Source organism: Lissotriton vulgaris, chromosome 1_1 (assembly GCF_964263255.1).
Source record: "Lissotriton vulgaris chromosome 1_1, aLisVul1.2, whole genome shotgun sequence".
NCBI lineage: Eukaryota > Metazoa > Chordata > Amphibia > Caudata > Salamandridae > Lissotriton > Lissotriton vulgaris.
In genome coordinates this window covers 1,902,352,880-1,902,369,647 of record NC_141685.1, presented here as the reverse complement: position 1 = coordinate 1,902,369,647, position 16,768 = coordinate 1,902,352,880, and the positions used below count along the sequence as shown (strand labels likewise).

The following is a 16,768-nucleotide window of genomic DNA, read 5'->3' as shown; positions in this document are numbered from 1 at the left end:
TGCGCGCCGATTGTCATTAAACAGAAAAAACAGCACTGGGACCTGGTGAAGCTTTTCCCCAGTTCCCAAGACTTAAAAAAAAAGGAAATCCCTCTGGAGCTCGCATCAGAGGGATTTCCTGCCTCAGTGTGAGGAAGGCCTGAAGCAGTCCTCAGCACATGAGGTCGGGAGCCATTCTCCACTCCGAAGAGGTTAAGTTCCACGTTGATTAGGTTTATAGGTATGTTTTAGAAATCCTAAGTGTGTGCATTTTCATTCTAAGAAGCAAATCAAGAATCCATCATTTACTTTGCTACTAGATATTGAAACAGAACTTAGTTTGTGTTTGTATAGGACTAGGCAATACTGCCAAAAAAGCAAGAATTGGCAAAGCCAAAGCTCTTGCCTTTGACATGGTGAGCTACTTACTGGCTTTTCCGATGCTTATCTTCAGTGACCTTTGGCCGCCGGAGCATGACTCTGCATATGGATGTATGAGTAGCCATTTTGTTATTGATTTTCTAATGAAGAAATGTCATTCAAACACAGCCGTTCATGTTTATGCATGTGTTATTACAAACGGTTGTGAATGCATCTTGATGCACGGCTTCCATCCTGGCATTTTTAAGTTTAGTTTCATCATGGCCGGTAGTAAGTGTAAAAACATATGTAGTGCATGGGAGTGGAAAACAGACAAGTGACTCGCCTGGAAAGCTGCAACCTGTGTATACAGCTACCAGGCCTTTACAGCAATTTTTTCCCCCAAAAAACGCAGTGCTGAGAGAAAACGTGGGCAAGGTACAGGGACATATATCTTTTATGCTTATTGATTTAGCCAAATGAACAGATTCTAAGTAAATAAATATATCTTGCAATGTGGTGTTGTAACCGTGTGCATCTCCCCAAGATAAACACAAAAACATCTAACCAATGTGTCTCCCTATTTCTTTCATTTGAATTCTTCTCTGTTAACCTGTACCAACTCTCATTAATGTGGGAGTAGAACTAAACTACTCTTAACACCTGCACACCTTTTTTGCAGAGGTTTGTGAGACCAGGGGGAGTCTGCCAGCACCTCAAAAAGTTCCATGGGTAACACTCCCCATGAACTAGTCCACGCAGATGTCTTAAAGTAGTCTGTGTTTCTCCATCTTCGAGACTCCTCTTCAATGCCGTCATAAAATGTTTTTCCTGTCCACTCCTCCAAGCAGTTCAACATTCCCCTCTCTCTAAGTGGCGCCCACAAAGGATAATATCTAGGTTCACAAAAACAGTAGCTCATTATTGGTGAGACCTTTGCATAGCATACATTCGATGTGACATTTTCTCACAGATCGCTCCTCTCTTCTGAAAAATTCAGTGAGATCGATTTACCCCTAATTATACAAGTCTCCAGATGTAGATGAGATATGCTTCTGCTTTTCAATCACAAATGTCTGGGCCTTATTAAATGGGAGTGTTAACCAATATCCTTCATAACCTCATCTCAATGACTTCTGCAGTCTAGGCCAATGCATTGTCCTCGTTCATTCGAATAAAGTATATCCAGTTTCTGCTGACCTGACGTGTGGATCAGGTTGTTATTCTAGAGCCAGAGACTCATCTTGTTGAACCACTACCCTTGCTTCTTCTGTATGTAGTTGGTTGCAATGTGTGGCTGTAGCTCACTGTAAGTCTGTTAATCCGCTCCAGGCCGATCTTTATCCTGCTCCATTGGTGACATATAGCTATTCCCACATCACTTCTTGGCTGATAAAAAAGTGAGATCATCCCTTGTGGATTTTTTAGGTCTCTGACTAGCGTCCCACGCTGTGGGCGGAGTCCGAGATTTTATGTTTTGGCAGTATGGGGGCTTGAACCCGCCCCTCTTCTCCATTGGCTGGCCAGCCATTGGAGGAGAGGGGCGTCACTCGGTTCAAGCCCCGTCTTTTTGCGATTCGGGGGCGTGTGTTTTTGCAGTTTTTAAGCTGTGACGTCATCCGTCACTCAACTGCTAAATACACGCCCCCCAAATCGCGAAAATGGTGGCGCTTTTGTTCTGGCATTTCCCCCCGACCGCCGCCAGAAGAAGTCGCTGAGTCCTCCGCCCCAGCTGAGTTTTCTTTCTCTTCTTTCTTTTGGGGCAGGTAAGCCATCTTGTCTTTTGTCCGTAATGTATACTTGTGTTTGTTTCTCGTTTATTTCTGTCTCTCCATCTCCGTTGCTTTCTCTTCCCTTCTCTCCGCTCTCTCGCTCTTTCTTTCTATATCCCTCTCTCAGTGTAGTCTCAGCACTCCTTGTCTCGGTGGTGCATTCATACCGTGAGCGCTTCTGGCTGAGAGACTGCCGTGCTCGCCTAGAAGTATCCAGGCAGGCACGAGCGCCCACTGCCCTGGAGCGGAAATCAACCTCTGCGGACCCCGCACACTGTCACAACCCGGCAACTCGGAAGCAAGAAGCTTCGGCGCTGACTTTCAACCTCCTGACTGTGCCTCATTAAACTGAACCACCATTTGGTTGGGCGCGGGGAGGGCACCTTCGTCGTTTCCAGAGTTTTATCTTGTGATATTTTTCCTCGTCTCTCGTACTGTTCCAGTGAGTTAGATTTAAACTCTTCGACTAGCTGCAACGTAGCTGTGACTGAAACATGCACCGCCACCTCTCACCTCAAAATGATCCAAGCAGGTACGCAGCCCAGACCCTGCCGCACCGTGTGACCCTGGGGCAGCCATCATCTGAGTTAGGCGCGCCGAGGGAAGGCTTCCGCTATTTGTAGCGCCTGGACTCGGGCATCAAACAGTGTGTGTTCCTCTCCTTTGCTGCCTACGTTTCACCAGTAAGTGGCCATGTTTTGCTACCCATTGGTGGAGGGTCACTGGGCAATGCTCACAGCCTCTAAACCCCCCACTCTCACCTAAACTAGATTACAGGGAGCGTGGTGTATTTCATTTGGGGGCAAGGTGATAATACGTTTTAGGGATTACTGCGTGTACCGGTGAAGTATATGTCCTGTAAACATATGTGTGCGCTTCTTTGTGGGCACCGTCTCACAATTACTGACCGTCTGTGAGGCCTGTGGTTAGGCAAACAGTCACGTGTGTTAGAACTTAGAGAGATTTGCGTATATCTGTTTGTTATTCCCACCCTCCATCAAGCGCCTAGACTGGCTGAGCCCATCAGATGGCTCCGAGTGTCGTGAGCCCCTGTTGTTTGCCTGTCTTCTAAGATCACTGGAAGTGCAGAGTGAGGGCAGGCTTGCTCGAGGACTGGTGACGTCAATGAGTGACGGAGATATAATATGGTCGGAGCAGGTCTGTTAATAACCGACAGCGGCGTTAATGACCCTGCAATTATGAGCTCCTACTGGAGGCACATTAACATGAGGGGGGGGTGGAGTAAGGGCAGGCTTGCTCGAGGACCGGTGACGTCAATGAGTGACGGAGATATAATATGGTCAGAGCAGGTCTGTTAATAACCGACAGCGGCAGTTAATGACCCTGCAATTATGAGCTCCTACTGGAGGCAAATTAACATGAGGGGGGGGTGGAGTAACTTAAGTTTTTATGCCCCCAAAGCACACTAAAGAGAAAGGTCAACTAACCACTGTTGGGGGGCGGAGCTTGCCGGCGCCGATGGTGGAGGTCTAGTTGCGGAGCTCCGCACCATTGCCCACTATATTCCTGTTTCATATCCGACATTAACGGGGTGAGACGGCCACTGGTGGAAGCTACACTCCTGGGAAGCTGGTGGCTGCAAGCGGGACAACTCCCGGTAAGAATCTGCGACCGGAGACGGTCCTGAGCTCTGTCGCGGCGCCCCTCGCGGACCAGGCCGAGATCCCCGGAGTCACCTGCAGGACTGTCCGAGTTACGTCACGCGACGTGCGGCGGGGGAAAATCGTAAGGGCCCGGTCTCGCCAGAGCTGCACTGCGGGACGACTCACAGGAGGTGCACACTGTTTGCGGGAGCCACAAAGAGTGACAGCGCACTCGGAAGCTCACGGGACTCTGTGAGTACGAGAGTGCATTGCAGGTTCATGGTAGAGGACCTGGGGGAGGCCTGGAGTGGCGGGAGTGCGGAGCTATAAGAGAGCGGCCGTCATTACCTGCGCGCTCACTGAACACTCGTAGCAATAGAGGGAGCGACCCTAGCCACGGCCTGGGGGCGACAGCGGAAGTGTAGTCCCTGTCTCCAGAGCGGGGTGCTGATTTGCCTGCTCGAAGCTATTGCCACTGTGAAAGAGTCCTCCTGGGCAGACGTCATCGTTGACTCGAGTGCGCTTCCACCGGACCACAGGCTGCCTGACGTGAAGGACAGGACACTGCGGAGGTGGGGAGTGAGGACGTGGGCTGAGGGACAGAGGAGTAGAGCGCACCAACTAAAGCACTGCCCCCCCCCCCCCCCTCGCCTTTCCGCCACGCGGGGCCGGGATACTGGGCCCCCCGCCACTACAATCTTCCATTGCGGATGGGCGTGAAATGCTGCAGACCCTGCTGGCACATGGTGGGAGCCTGATTTCGCTGTGCCTGCGTACTAAGTGCTGTTGCTGCTGAGGGTGCGATCGTATCTGCCGTTGAGCCCTGGGGATGAGGTTTGATTCCCCCTACGCTGGTCAGTGCGGGAGGCAGTGATATATGCACTGCCATAACTACACTGCGGACCGGCGCGGCCAGGACTGCTGAGAGTGACTTAACTCACTCATCAAAGCGCTGAGGCCTCCCGAGCCACTAGCTGCCAGACCGGGCGAGGGCTGTAGGGTGGTGGCCACACTGATACGCTGGAGTGCGCTGTGACAAGATTGGCGAACAGAGTGCCCCGCCTGGTACCTACCCTGATGAGGTGCGTTCGACTTGGGCAAGGGCGACAGAACCCAGACCAAGTTGTCATTCGACCACCGCCGGACGAAGGAACCGGGGGCCCAGGCACCCGACCCATCACCGCGGAGTGGCGCCCCTGAGGGATCACTATGTGCGGACATAAGAGAAATGCTGGTGACCATGGAGAAAGGCCTACAGGATAGCATGGCATCCATTGGCTCCAAAATTGACGCCCTCACGTACCGGATGGATCGTATGTCGGAACGGGTGGACAAACACGCAGAGCGGCTGGACATGTCTGAGAGGCATCTCACGGAGGTGGAGGAGGCCCAGACGGAATGGGACAAAGACCGCAAACAGTTTGGTAGACTACTACAGGTGATCCAGGACAAGTCGGAGGATTTGGAGGCCCGCTCGAGGCGCTCGAACATTCGCATAACGGGAGTGTCTGAGACAACGCAGACCGGGAAAATGGAACTCTTTGTGGCGAAGCTCCTAACTACCATTTTGGGAGAAGACGTTTTCTCACCGATTTTCATTGTGGAATGGGCGCACTGCACTCTGGGGCCTCGGCCTCGCCCGGGGGCGTCTCCGAGACCAATAATAGCTAAATTACTGAACTACAGGGACAGAGACACAGCCTTGCGGGTGGCTAGAGAAAAAGGGAAACTGCAATATGAAGGAATGGACATCTCCCTATACCCAGACTTTACTGCAAAAGTCCAAGAGGAAAGGCGACACTTTGCCCCGTACAAGAAGCAACTTTGCGAACTAGGGCTGGACTACGCGATGCTGTACCCGGCGAAACTGCGCATTAATAGACAGAGTCACTCACATTATTTCACGGACCCCAGGGAACTTCAGAAATCCCTCAAGGAATGGACTAAGGAACGGAGGAACAACCCGAGAGGTCAAGATGGAGAACGCGAGGGGGCCTCCCAACTGGACGAGCAGGATGAAAGAGACTGAGACTACATGAGCCTACTCACTGTCTGCTGGCGAAATCTGATGGTGAGGCTCTGTCCAAAATCCCCCACTGCAGTGACCCTGAGAAAGGCTAGGTATAGCCCAGGAGGGCGAACTTCTAGTGATAGTACTGCAAAGGCTGGGTGAGGTTATTTCATTATATATGGGCTCCGCAATGGACATGTTACACTGTTATTTTAAGATGTGACCTTGGCTGCGGGGTATGTCTTATAGCACGGACTGGGTAAACCCTTACATTGTTGAGTTGCTTGTAAAGGTGCCGGGTAGGGACACATGGGTGACCTCTGGAGTAGGGCTGTTAACTCATGTTGATGTACAATGGAAGGGTAATGGAACCTCCTCCCTCGTGCTGTTAGCTCATGTGGTCCCAACGGGGACTGTTTTTGGGATTGCTGAGGGGAGTTGCAGGAAGGGAGGGTGGGGGGGGAGTAGAGGGGAGCGACATGGGGAAGGGAGGAGGGGGGCTGTATTTTCCATGCTGGGCCATGTTGGGGTTGGTCTGCTGTGGGGGGGGGGGGGGGGGGGGGGGGAGAGGGGGACTCGGGTCAGGGGGAAAGTTATAGTTGGGATGGTTGTACACGAAATGCATTGCCTCAGGGGACACAAAGTGCTCGCTACTGTTTACTGATTGTTCATGATGTGGCCAACCTTGTCTTCCTGACTTCGCGCTTTGACTTCTTGACACGTCCTCATGGCTGTTGTAACTAGTATGCGGACGTGCGAACGACCCTTCACGCTACACGCCCTCACATGGAATGTTAGAGGTCTGAATGACCATAGAAAACTTAGAAAAGTGTTAAGCTACCTTAGACGCCACAATGTTGATGTAGCACTCTTGCAGGAGACGCACTTACCACTCATGAGTAGAATGTTGCAAACCAGGGGCCTCTCAGGGCGTATAGCAGCGGAGGGATTCACCACACATGCGAGGGGGTTATTACATGGGTCAACCCAAAAACGAACATCCAGATTCAGACTCTGGGAGTGGACACAGAGGGCAGTTATGTTATTGCGTCATGTAAGGGACTAGGGATGGACCTGCTAGTGGTCAATACCTATGGCCCCAACTACGACTCCCCCGAATTCTTTGACACACTGGCCGGAGAAATAGCTAGGCACGGCAACCCACATGTACTGTGGGGAGGGGACTTTAATTTAACACTTGACCCAGAGATAGATAGATCAGCGGGACCCCCGCGTAGACCCTCGGCAGCCGCACAATCACTCACAGCAAAGTTACTGATGTTAGATATGGCTGACGTGTGGAGGAGTAGGAACATAGGGAGGGGCGGTTTCACACACTATTCCGCATTTCACGAAATACACACGAGAATAGATTACTGGTTTGCCACTGCTGGGATCAATCGCACCATTGGGCAATGCAGGGTGCTTCCGCGCACACTCTCGGATCACTCCCCGGTACTAATAACCCTGGAAACTCCTGCGAAGAGGATTGCTCCTTTCACGTGGCGCTTCCCGCCTTAATCCCTCCTAGACCCGATCTTCCGTGGGGAGCTGGCGGAAGCGATAGATGTGTTCTTTGAGAAGAATGTGGGTTCAGTGGAGGACTTCCAAACGCTCTGGGAGGCATTTAAGGTTTATATACGGGGCATTGCAATGTCCACACACTCTAGGGCCCTGAAGGCGACAAGAACCAAACTAGCTGAGCTGGAACAACAGCTGGCGGTACTTCAGGGACAAAGACGATCTGGACCAGATGAGACAGTGGAGGGGGAGATCAAGCGCCTCCTGGTGGAATACCATGAGGCAGCGGACAGGGAGGTCCAACATCTGGGCAAGTACGCCACGGCCCGAACATATGGCGAGGGAGAACGGCCAGGATCAGTTTTGGCTAATATAATCAAAGGACGCAGGGGAAAGGTGCAAATTCCGGACCTGAGAAACGCGGACGGGGATAGAGTAACGGATGAGGCGGACATAGCTGCGCTCTTTAGAGACTACTACTCAGAGTTGTACTCTTCCAAAAGTGGCGACATGTCGGCCGAGATTCTAGATTACCTGGAACATATTAAGCTCCCGTTCCTCCCGAATTCCGACCGGGAATTCCTCATGTGCCCCATTCAACTGGATGAAATCAGAGATGCACTTGCCACTATGAGATCAGGTAGTGCGCCAGGTATAGATGGGCTATCGGTCGACTTTTATAAAGCTTTCCAAGACCAACTTATGCCACACATACATGCGCTTCTGGTGGACATCTGCGAACAAGGCAGCATGCCTGGATCTATGAGGGAGGCGATGATCGTCACCATTCTGAAACCAGGTAAGCCACAGGACGACTGTGGGTCGTATCGCCCTCTCTCGTTGCTTAATGTGGACACCAAACTGTACGCTAAAGTCCTGGCGACCAGACTAGCGCTGTTGGCCTCTGACGTAGTAGCCCCGGAACAAGCGGGGTTCATACCCTCCAGAAATCTGACCTACAACATTAGGACAGTGTTAGGGACCATTGAACACGTCAAGCAGGACGTCCCGGCGGTGACGCTTTTTCTAGACATGGAGAAGGCGTTCAACTCCGTAGAATGGCCGTTCCTCCTTCAGGTACTAAGGCGGATGGGACTTGGCGAACCCTACATCCAAATGGTGGGCGCGCTTTATGATGGTCCTTCGGCTAGGGTGCGTGTGGGAAACTCGATCTCTCAACCTCTATACATAGGCAGAGGCACCCGTCAGGGGTGCCCATTATCCCCTCTGTTGTACGCACTTGCAGCTGAGCCCCTGGCTTGTGCGCTGAGAGAGTATCATAGTCATCGGGGCGTTCGCTTCCCCACATACAAAATAGTAGTATCCATGTACGCGGACGATACACTACTTTATGCCCACGACCCGGCTACCACACTTTCCCCACTTCTACGAGAGGTGGTGCGATTTGGCGTATTATCGGGCCTTAAGGTAAACTGAGCGAAATCGGTAGTGATGCCCCTGACTCCGGTGACCAAACAAGTGGAGACCGAGTTCCCTGTTCAGTGGACTGAGGACCCGATTAGGTACCTGGGGATTCAGATCCATACAGACCCGGACCTGCTCATGAGCCAGAACTACGGGAGGGCGGTCAGCAGTCTTGAGGACGACGTAGACATTTGGAATAAACTGCCTCTTACTTTAATAGGACGTATTGCCATAATGAAGATGGTAGTGCTGCCAAGGTTTTTGTTCCTCTTTAACGCTTTGCCTATAGTGCTCTCCAAGTCCTTCTTTCAGCGCCTAACGAGCATTCTGATAAGAATGGCGTGGGCGGGGAAACAACCGAGGGTTAAAAGGACGACGCTCACCCTGCCGTACAGCATGGGGGGGTCTGGCAGCACCGGACCTGGAATTGTATTACAGGGCGGCCCAGGCATCCCACCTACATACCTGGGTGCACAGCGACAGTAAGATCCCGCATGTCCGGATGGAGCGCCTGTTTGCGCATCCACTGCCCCTCCCAGCCACGATATGCAAGCCACAGGACCGTCGAACGGGAATACTTGATTCCATCTCATCCACTAACCACGCGTGGCACTCTCTCCTACTTCGGCAGGGAGGGGCCACGCTATACTCGCCGGAGATGCCGACGGACTGGATGCTATGAGTCCCGCCCATGGCTGAAAAGGCAGCCATAAAGGAACTAGCTAAACTGGGGCTGAGTAAGGCGGGCGACCTATTCCAGGACGGAGTGGTCAAAACCTGGGAACAATTCGGGGAGATGGAGGCGCACCTCCGCTGCTCCGACGATTCCACTTCCATAGAGCCCGAAGCGCCCTTCTGGAGATACTGGGCCCAGACATGGCGGAGCCTCCGGAGGTCCCGGAACTGACGTATGTAATTAAAAGCAAGGAGCCTAAAAAACTCCTAACCAATCTTTACGGCATAGCCCAATCACATGGTGCACACCAGCTCATGAAAGCCAGGTTGGACTGGCAGAGGGATCTTGACACCACGCTGGATGACGCGACATGGCGATATTGCTGTGAGAGTACGAAGCGCATCTCTCTAAATGGGAAGCATCGGCTTATACACTATAAATTCCTACAGAGGGTGTACTACACCCCGGAGAGGCTCCACAGATATGGGCTACGGGCAGAGGCGAACTGCGAAAGGTGTCATGCGGCGGAGGCCGAATTCCTACTTTTAGCGTGGGGATGCCCAGGTGTGCAGGAGTTTTGCCGCGAAGTGTTTGCGGAAATGAGCAAAATATTGGAAGTTGATTCGGACATGGATACAGACATAGCACTTGTAGGTAACTCTAGGAGGCTTCCCGGTGCGATACGCAGGCTCACGGACATGGGTATGCTAATAGCCACGAGAGTGGTGGCACGATGCTGGATGAGAGGGCCTCTACCAACTAAGTCTAGATGGGCACGGGATATGCTGTACTGCAGTACGCAGGCGGAGACGTATAGCGAACTACTGCCCCGACAAGTCGCCCGAAAAACTTCTGGGCTCTATATCAGACTTACCTGCAAGGACAGCAGGGTGTGAACGGAAGCACCGCAGATACTGGTTCCCAGAGATAAGAGACATACTCCACCACTGACACTACACTCCGGCTTAGAGACGAAGTGTAGAGACGGGAATAGATAGGGGAATATCACCGCCGGAGAGGATAGAGGAGGGGGGGAGTGAACGGCATGAGGAGCGACCTAGCGCGGTGACACTATAGGTAACACACTGCAGACATGGCCAAGCTAGGACATAGGGGGAACAGCTGGATGGATAGCTAGATTGAAGGTGCAGAGGATCGATCCTCAAAGGATCATGAATGAGGGGACGAGTGGGGTCGGAGATAGGTTGGGCTATCACACTTATTGACATACAGGAGTAGCGGGGAAGGTCCAACTGAGGCAGGGGGGGAGGGTGGGGGAGGGATGTTGACGTTTGGGACACAGAGGGAGTAAGATAAAAATGCACATGTACAACACATTTGGCGACTTTGGGGAATCCAACTGCTCGTTGACCAAAGTTTCTCTGCGGTACGTCGCCGGACCCCCGGGTTGTCGGCTGACGGGCTGTGTAATATAAGTTCTAGTACTGCTTGGTATGACTACGACGCGGCCGGCCCGAGAGGTTGTAGGCCTGATGCTGTGTTAACTGATTTTGTGCAATAAAAAAACAAAAAACTAACCACTGTTATTGCCCAAAGGCATAATGAAGTGACCATCAACACATTCACCAGTGAGGGTGATAGCGTTTATGCGTGGCATTCATTCCCACTCATTTGTGACTCACTAAGCCTAAAGACCTGGGCTGCACTCATATTGTCACCTGAAATTTTTTAATCAACGCCCCCCTCTCTACACCCCCCCCCACACATACAAGAGACTGACCAACGCTTGCGACCAGGAGCTGCTTCCATGAGAGTTGTCACTGTGTTTGGAAGGCTCTTCAACGCTTTTTGCAGGGAGGGCGGTGACCCGCTGACATCGTGTGTAGCCCCAGGACATTTCGGATGCATGCGAGGCGCAGGTGGTGTGGCGGGCTCGAGCTCCCCGTGCAGTGTGCGCCTGCATTCAAGAGGAGGGTGAGAAGGACTGGGAGGATGTCGCCTCAGGGCTAGAGCTACCAACTTTGGAGCTGGGGAACCAGGTCGTTCTAGCCTCCGTGTCAGCTCAACATCCTGTGATTCTGTGCAAATCACTTAATCTCCCCGTGCCTACCAAAAATGAATGTGTCCTTGTGTAACGTAACTGATGGTCGCCTAAAGCGTTCCAATACCTTAGGTCGAGTTTGCACTATATAAAATCTGCAAATATTAAAATAAAACTAAGGTCCCCAAATAAATCCAGCTCAGCAGCACCGACGCTTGATACATAGTCATAGAAAACCAGCACAGCTTTAATATAGAATACGAGGGGCGAAGTGAACGCTGCGCTGGTTAAACAACCTAGAAACTCGTACTGATGGGGGGACTCTGCAGTCTTGTTCTCAAGCAACACATGGGGAGCGGCAGCGCAGCTAGAGATGTAGGAATCAAGAGATCTGGATAGGATTCTGCCCACACTTACCCACTTACACAGGGGGCCCTGCGCACTGGGTATTGTCTCATCTGTGTTTACCTGCTGTGGTTGGGGTTTGCAGTTTCCGCCTCACCTCCCTGTATTAACCAGAAAGCCTGAAAACGACATCACACTGAGGAACTCCAAGACAGAACTCACCTCGAAACACTTATCTCTGAAAGACAAAGGCTTGCTCAAAGTGACACCAACCAAGCTAAGCTTTTAATTGCAGCCTGAACAGCTAAAACCGGGCGTTCCTACCTCAGATCTGTTTCCCTTTAGCTTCTTCCACTCTTTAACGTGAGGTGATCTAGTGGTTATGTTTTAGTTGAACCAATTGGCCCCACACACCACAGGAAAATGACGTGTAATAGGAATAGCCATGACTGGATATAGGTGGCATGATATGGGGTAATCTGGCAACACTTGAAATCACTTCTGTACTTTGCACACTCTGCTCTCTCTTGCACCCCTCCCCCCTTGTGTTTTATTCAGCAAGCTCCCTGACTGTTCCTCCTCCCTCGTCCTGTCTTTGTGTGAACCAGCCCCCCCATGTGTGTCACCTGCCCCCCCCACCCACCCACCATGTGTGCATCTAGTGTCTCCTGTCTGCATGTCTCGGTGCCCGGGTGCATCGGGACACATGGCACTGCTGCAGCAGGGAGCGGCCCCGCTGCACGTCTTGGGCGGACCTTGCCCCCCCGAGCGGAGGGTGTGTGTGGGTAGAGCCTGGTACCAGCCAGGACAGCCACGGTCTCCCTTTAATGGTGCCGCTCCCAGTTGCCAATAATGCCCTCTCCGCATCTTCTGCTGTGGCGGCAGCGGCTGCCGACGCAGCTCCGAGATGACAATGACATCAGCGCTGTGCCAGCCACTCCCGGGCTCCCAGACGCGCCCCTCCCATGTCTCTCCCACCACACTCGCTGCCTTTACCAATGTTTCAGCAGTCACCTTTGGGAACATTTTTGGATTTTGATTCTTTCGGTTTGGGCCTCCCACGTTCTATTTTATCTGTGGTATAAGTTTATGTTCATTTGTCCTGACCTTTCACCTATGTTTTTTACCCTTTAGGCTCCGACCTTTGAATTTGACTTTGAACTTGTGCTTCTAACCAACCAATGCTATTTGCTTTCTGTGATCTGATTCTGATTTGTGACAGGCGCTTGCGTTGTCCTAGTCGCGACCGCTCTGTGTGTGTGGGGCTCTGTGTGTGTGTGGGGCTCTGTGTGTGTGTGGGGCTCTGTGTGTGTGTGGGGCTCTGTGTGTGGGGCTCTGTGTGTGTGGGGGGCTCTGTGTGTGTGTGGGGCTCTGTGTGTGTGTGTGGGGCTCTGTGTGTGTGTGGGGGGCTGTGTGTGTGTGGGGGGGGGGCTCTGTGTGTGTGTGTGGGGCTGTGTGTGGGGGGGGCTCTGTGTGTGTGGCTCTGTGTGTGTGTGGGGGGCTCTATGTGTGTGTGTGTGGGGCTCTGTGTGTGTGTGTGGGGCTCTGTGTGTGTGTGTGGGGCTCTGTGTGTGTGGGGGCTCTGTGTGTGTGGGGGGCTCTGTGTGTGTGTGGGCTCTGTGTGTGGGGCTCTGTGTGTGTGTGTGTGGGGCTCTGTGTGTGTGTGTGGCTCTGTGTGTGTGGGGGGGCTCTGTGTGTGTGTGTGGGGCTCTGTGTGTGTATGTGGCTCTCTGTGTGTGGCTCTGTGTCCGCAAATACTCTCTACTACTCTCTAATGCTCACCTATTGCCATTGTAAATGACAATACCATTTATGTTTTAAAAAAAAAATGAAAAACAATGTCATGAGCAATGCCAATATCTCTACCTTTAATAATGCTGAGACCATTGCATTGTAAATGCTTGTTTCAGAGGTAGTGGGAAGCCAGGGCTCTTTTTACTCTCTCGATAACGAACCGCTCTGAGAAGCCCCCTTTATTCAGCTTTGGAAACGTCATGAATTTGAAATTGTTCTGGTTGGATCTGCCCTCTGCATCTTCCGTCTATTATCTAAGATTTGTATTTGCTTTGATAAGGAGCGAACATTTGTCTTCAGAACTCCTATCTACTCACTGTACATCAGGAACCCGGTTACACCCGACTGACGAGCCCCTGTCAGTGCCAAATTGGTCTTAGTTTGCCTCGGTTCCAGTTCATGGAGGGCCTGGCCTGGCAGTTCAGGCTGTACTATTCCTATAGGAGCAGGGTCAAGACAAATTTGCATATGACTGGTTCCAAACTCAGGTCCCAGGGTGGGCAGTGGAAAAATGGTTTGTAATGCTACCCCAAGTGATTACCAGTGGTTAACTTATATCACACATTCTTCCCATATCCTCTTGTGCGTCTGGGGAAGAATGATTCAAACACTATTATTAATATTTCTAAAAAATCCAATCTAATGTTTGATTTTTAAAAAATATTTAGGAAAGTAACTTTTAGAAAGTTCATGTTTTTCTGCCTGAAGTTCCTGGATACTAATTTTCTTTACCCTGTCCGCTCTTGCCCAGCCAGTACATGACCTTAATGACTAAAAAGTGCTGTGCTCCCACAGCAGAAACAATGGCCTTGGTCTGGTGAGGTGTTTTTTGTCCCTTTGCAGGAAGAACTGTTAGGTTGGACCCCAGAACTTAATTAACTTGTAAATGGCCTGTCCTTTTACAAGTAAATGTAAGATGAGACCTAGGTAAACAAACTTTTGTTCACCCAACCACTCTGGCTCCAAACCCAGTGGGAGAGAAGCTACCCCCAGAATCAGTTTTTAGCGACTGCAAAGGAGGGAACTACTAATTCCCTGGGCATACCTCAGGGTGGGCACAAAGACTTTTCACAAGGAAGAAATATTTTCCCCATATTGGATTTTAGGAGTAAGATGCATTGTGGGACTGTTTACAGTAGGTACAACAGGAACTGCTGAAATTGGTGGGTAGGCTTGCCCCTTGAAACTTTTACTCCATTGGTTAGAGAGAAGCCAGGAGTCACCCCATCCTCTATCTATTGTCAACCATATATTTGTGCTACCCCAAGGCATACTCCTCAGAACACATTCTGGACCTGTGGTGTAGTGTAGTTCCTATATTCCCAATAGGCTCTGCGCATTGGAATAATATACACTATAGATTTGACATAGGACTGAGGTCAGTATGTCTCTATTGAGTATACTAAAATTAATTGTGTGTGTGCCAGCTAACTCAGACTTTCTCGAATAAACAAGAAAGGATTAGTCTCTGACAACTGCATAAACATGACAACTTTGTTTCCCCTAAAACTGAAACAATATCTTCAGAGTTGTGGAAACAATAGAGAACTAGTTCACTCAGTCAATCGTGCATGCTTCGTTTCTACAGAGTTGCATGGAAATAGAGAGACGGGCATTTCAATAACAGTCTAATTTCTCATGGAAGAGATATGAACTGTTACAATCGTTAGACAGAATGCAATGTATAATGCGTACAGCGAGAACAGTAATGTTTGTTTGTTTGTGTATTTTATAAAGCGCACAGCTGCCCCAACGGGGCGTCCCGGCGCTAATAAATCTGGGGACAGGTAAAATAATACTGTAATAGCATTGTCTGTTGCTATGACATGCAAAAATACATACATAAATAACACAGGCTAAAATACTAAACTGGTGCTTCTAAAATACGCCTACTCCAATGTACCTAACCTAGGTCTAGTACCAGGGAAGAAGTAGGTGTTTGTCTGTTAGGATAGGTTTAGTTTTGCCAAGAATTTCAAAAGGTTTCTCTAGGTTCTAATCAGCTCCATACCTTAGAATGAGCGAGGTTGGTATCTTTCACGGGACTCGATTTCCCAACACCCCACAAGGGGAGTCAGAAACACTGGAGCTGGATTCTCGGCAGCAGGATGACAGCTTCTGGTCAGTACGTCAGCTGGAGAGTTGGCTTCCTTCGGCACTTGCTGTAGCGAGCTGCGTCGTGCAAGTATGTAGTCGAACTGCACCGAACCACACTGTGCTTTGCTATAGCAAGTGAAGATCTATTTATACCTTGAAGGTGTTTAGGAATGCCAGTAATGACTTAAAAGTCAGGCATATGAACGTCATGGACGAACCCCTAAAGAATAGATGTTCATGCATAATAATGAGTATCTTGGAGATATCAATATCCAGGCTAGGGGAAGTCCCTTCTGCTTAAGAGTCTGGTTTTCCAAGAAATCGTTGTGACGTAGATGAACGGATAGAAGTAGCCATGCCTGTATTTGGGTAGCATGGACTATGCCTAAATAAGGACTGGTTTTCTATGCCTATATAAGGGCAATGTGAATTGTACCTATATAAGGGCATGAATCGGGAAATTAATTCGGAATCTAAATCGATATACAACAGTGAAGAACAGAAAAAAAGAACACATCTGCTTTATGAGACCTATGAGGAGACCTCAAGAGTTGGACTGCTTGCACAAAGAAGTTGACTCCAAGGGTCAGTTATTAGACATCCTTTGTGGCTACAGGGACACAATGAGCTACAAGAAGCCTTTTTCCTGACGTGCCCACTTGACCTCGTTTGTGGCCTCTGCTGCAGTGCGTCCAGATCCCTCTGTGCTGTCCCTGAGTCCTGGGACACTTGGCTGTGTCTAACTAGACTTCTCTTACAATCTCTGAAAAGCTGTGGGACCATGAAAGTGTCTGCCTCTCAGCTGCTGGAGGACCGGTTCCAAACATCCAAGCCTATCTAACCAGTGTGTGACGTTGCTGGGCATAAGAAACAGATTTCTGCTGCATGAAGCTTCACAGTCGTAGCAATTCCATTCCAGGGGGTACTAGGTAAAAATGTATCCTGCACATGTAGCTGTGTACCACTGGAGGATTCTGAGCTCCCAAAAAGTTACTCAGTCGAGACGTATTAACTTGACTGGGCAAAAGTTCGAAAAAGGCATCCAGACTTCCCTGAACTATTCTCTTTTAAAGGTTTTCTCACCAAAACCAACAGCTTTCTGACTTCAAGAGGACTTTCTCGGTTAAATCCTTAAATCATGTCCTGCTGGAGGATTTTGACTCCTGTATTAGAGACTAAGTC

General features: G+C 50.4%; 1 protein-coding gene across 2 annotated transcripts in view; it reads left to right on the top strand.

Moving 5' to 3' along the window:
- TWF1 (twinfilin actin binding protein 1) overlaps window positions 1-16,768 on the top strand; it is a 333,852-nt gene that overhangs the window by 301,806 nt on the left and 15,278 nt on the right. The gene's annotated exons all lie outside the window — the stretch shown is intronic.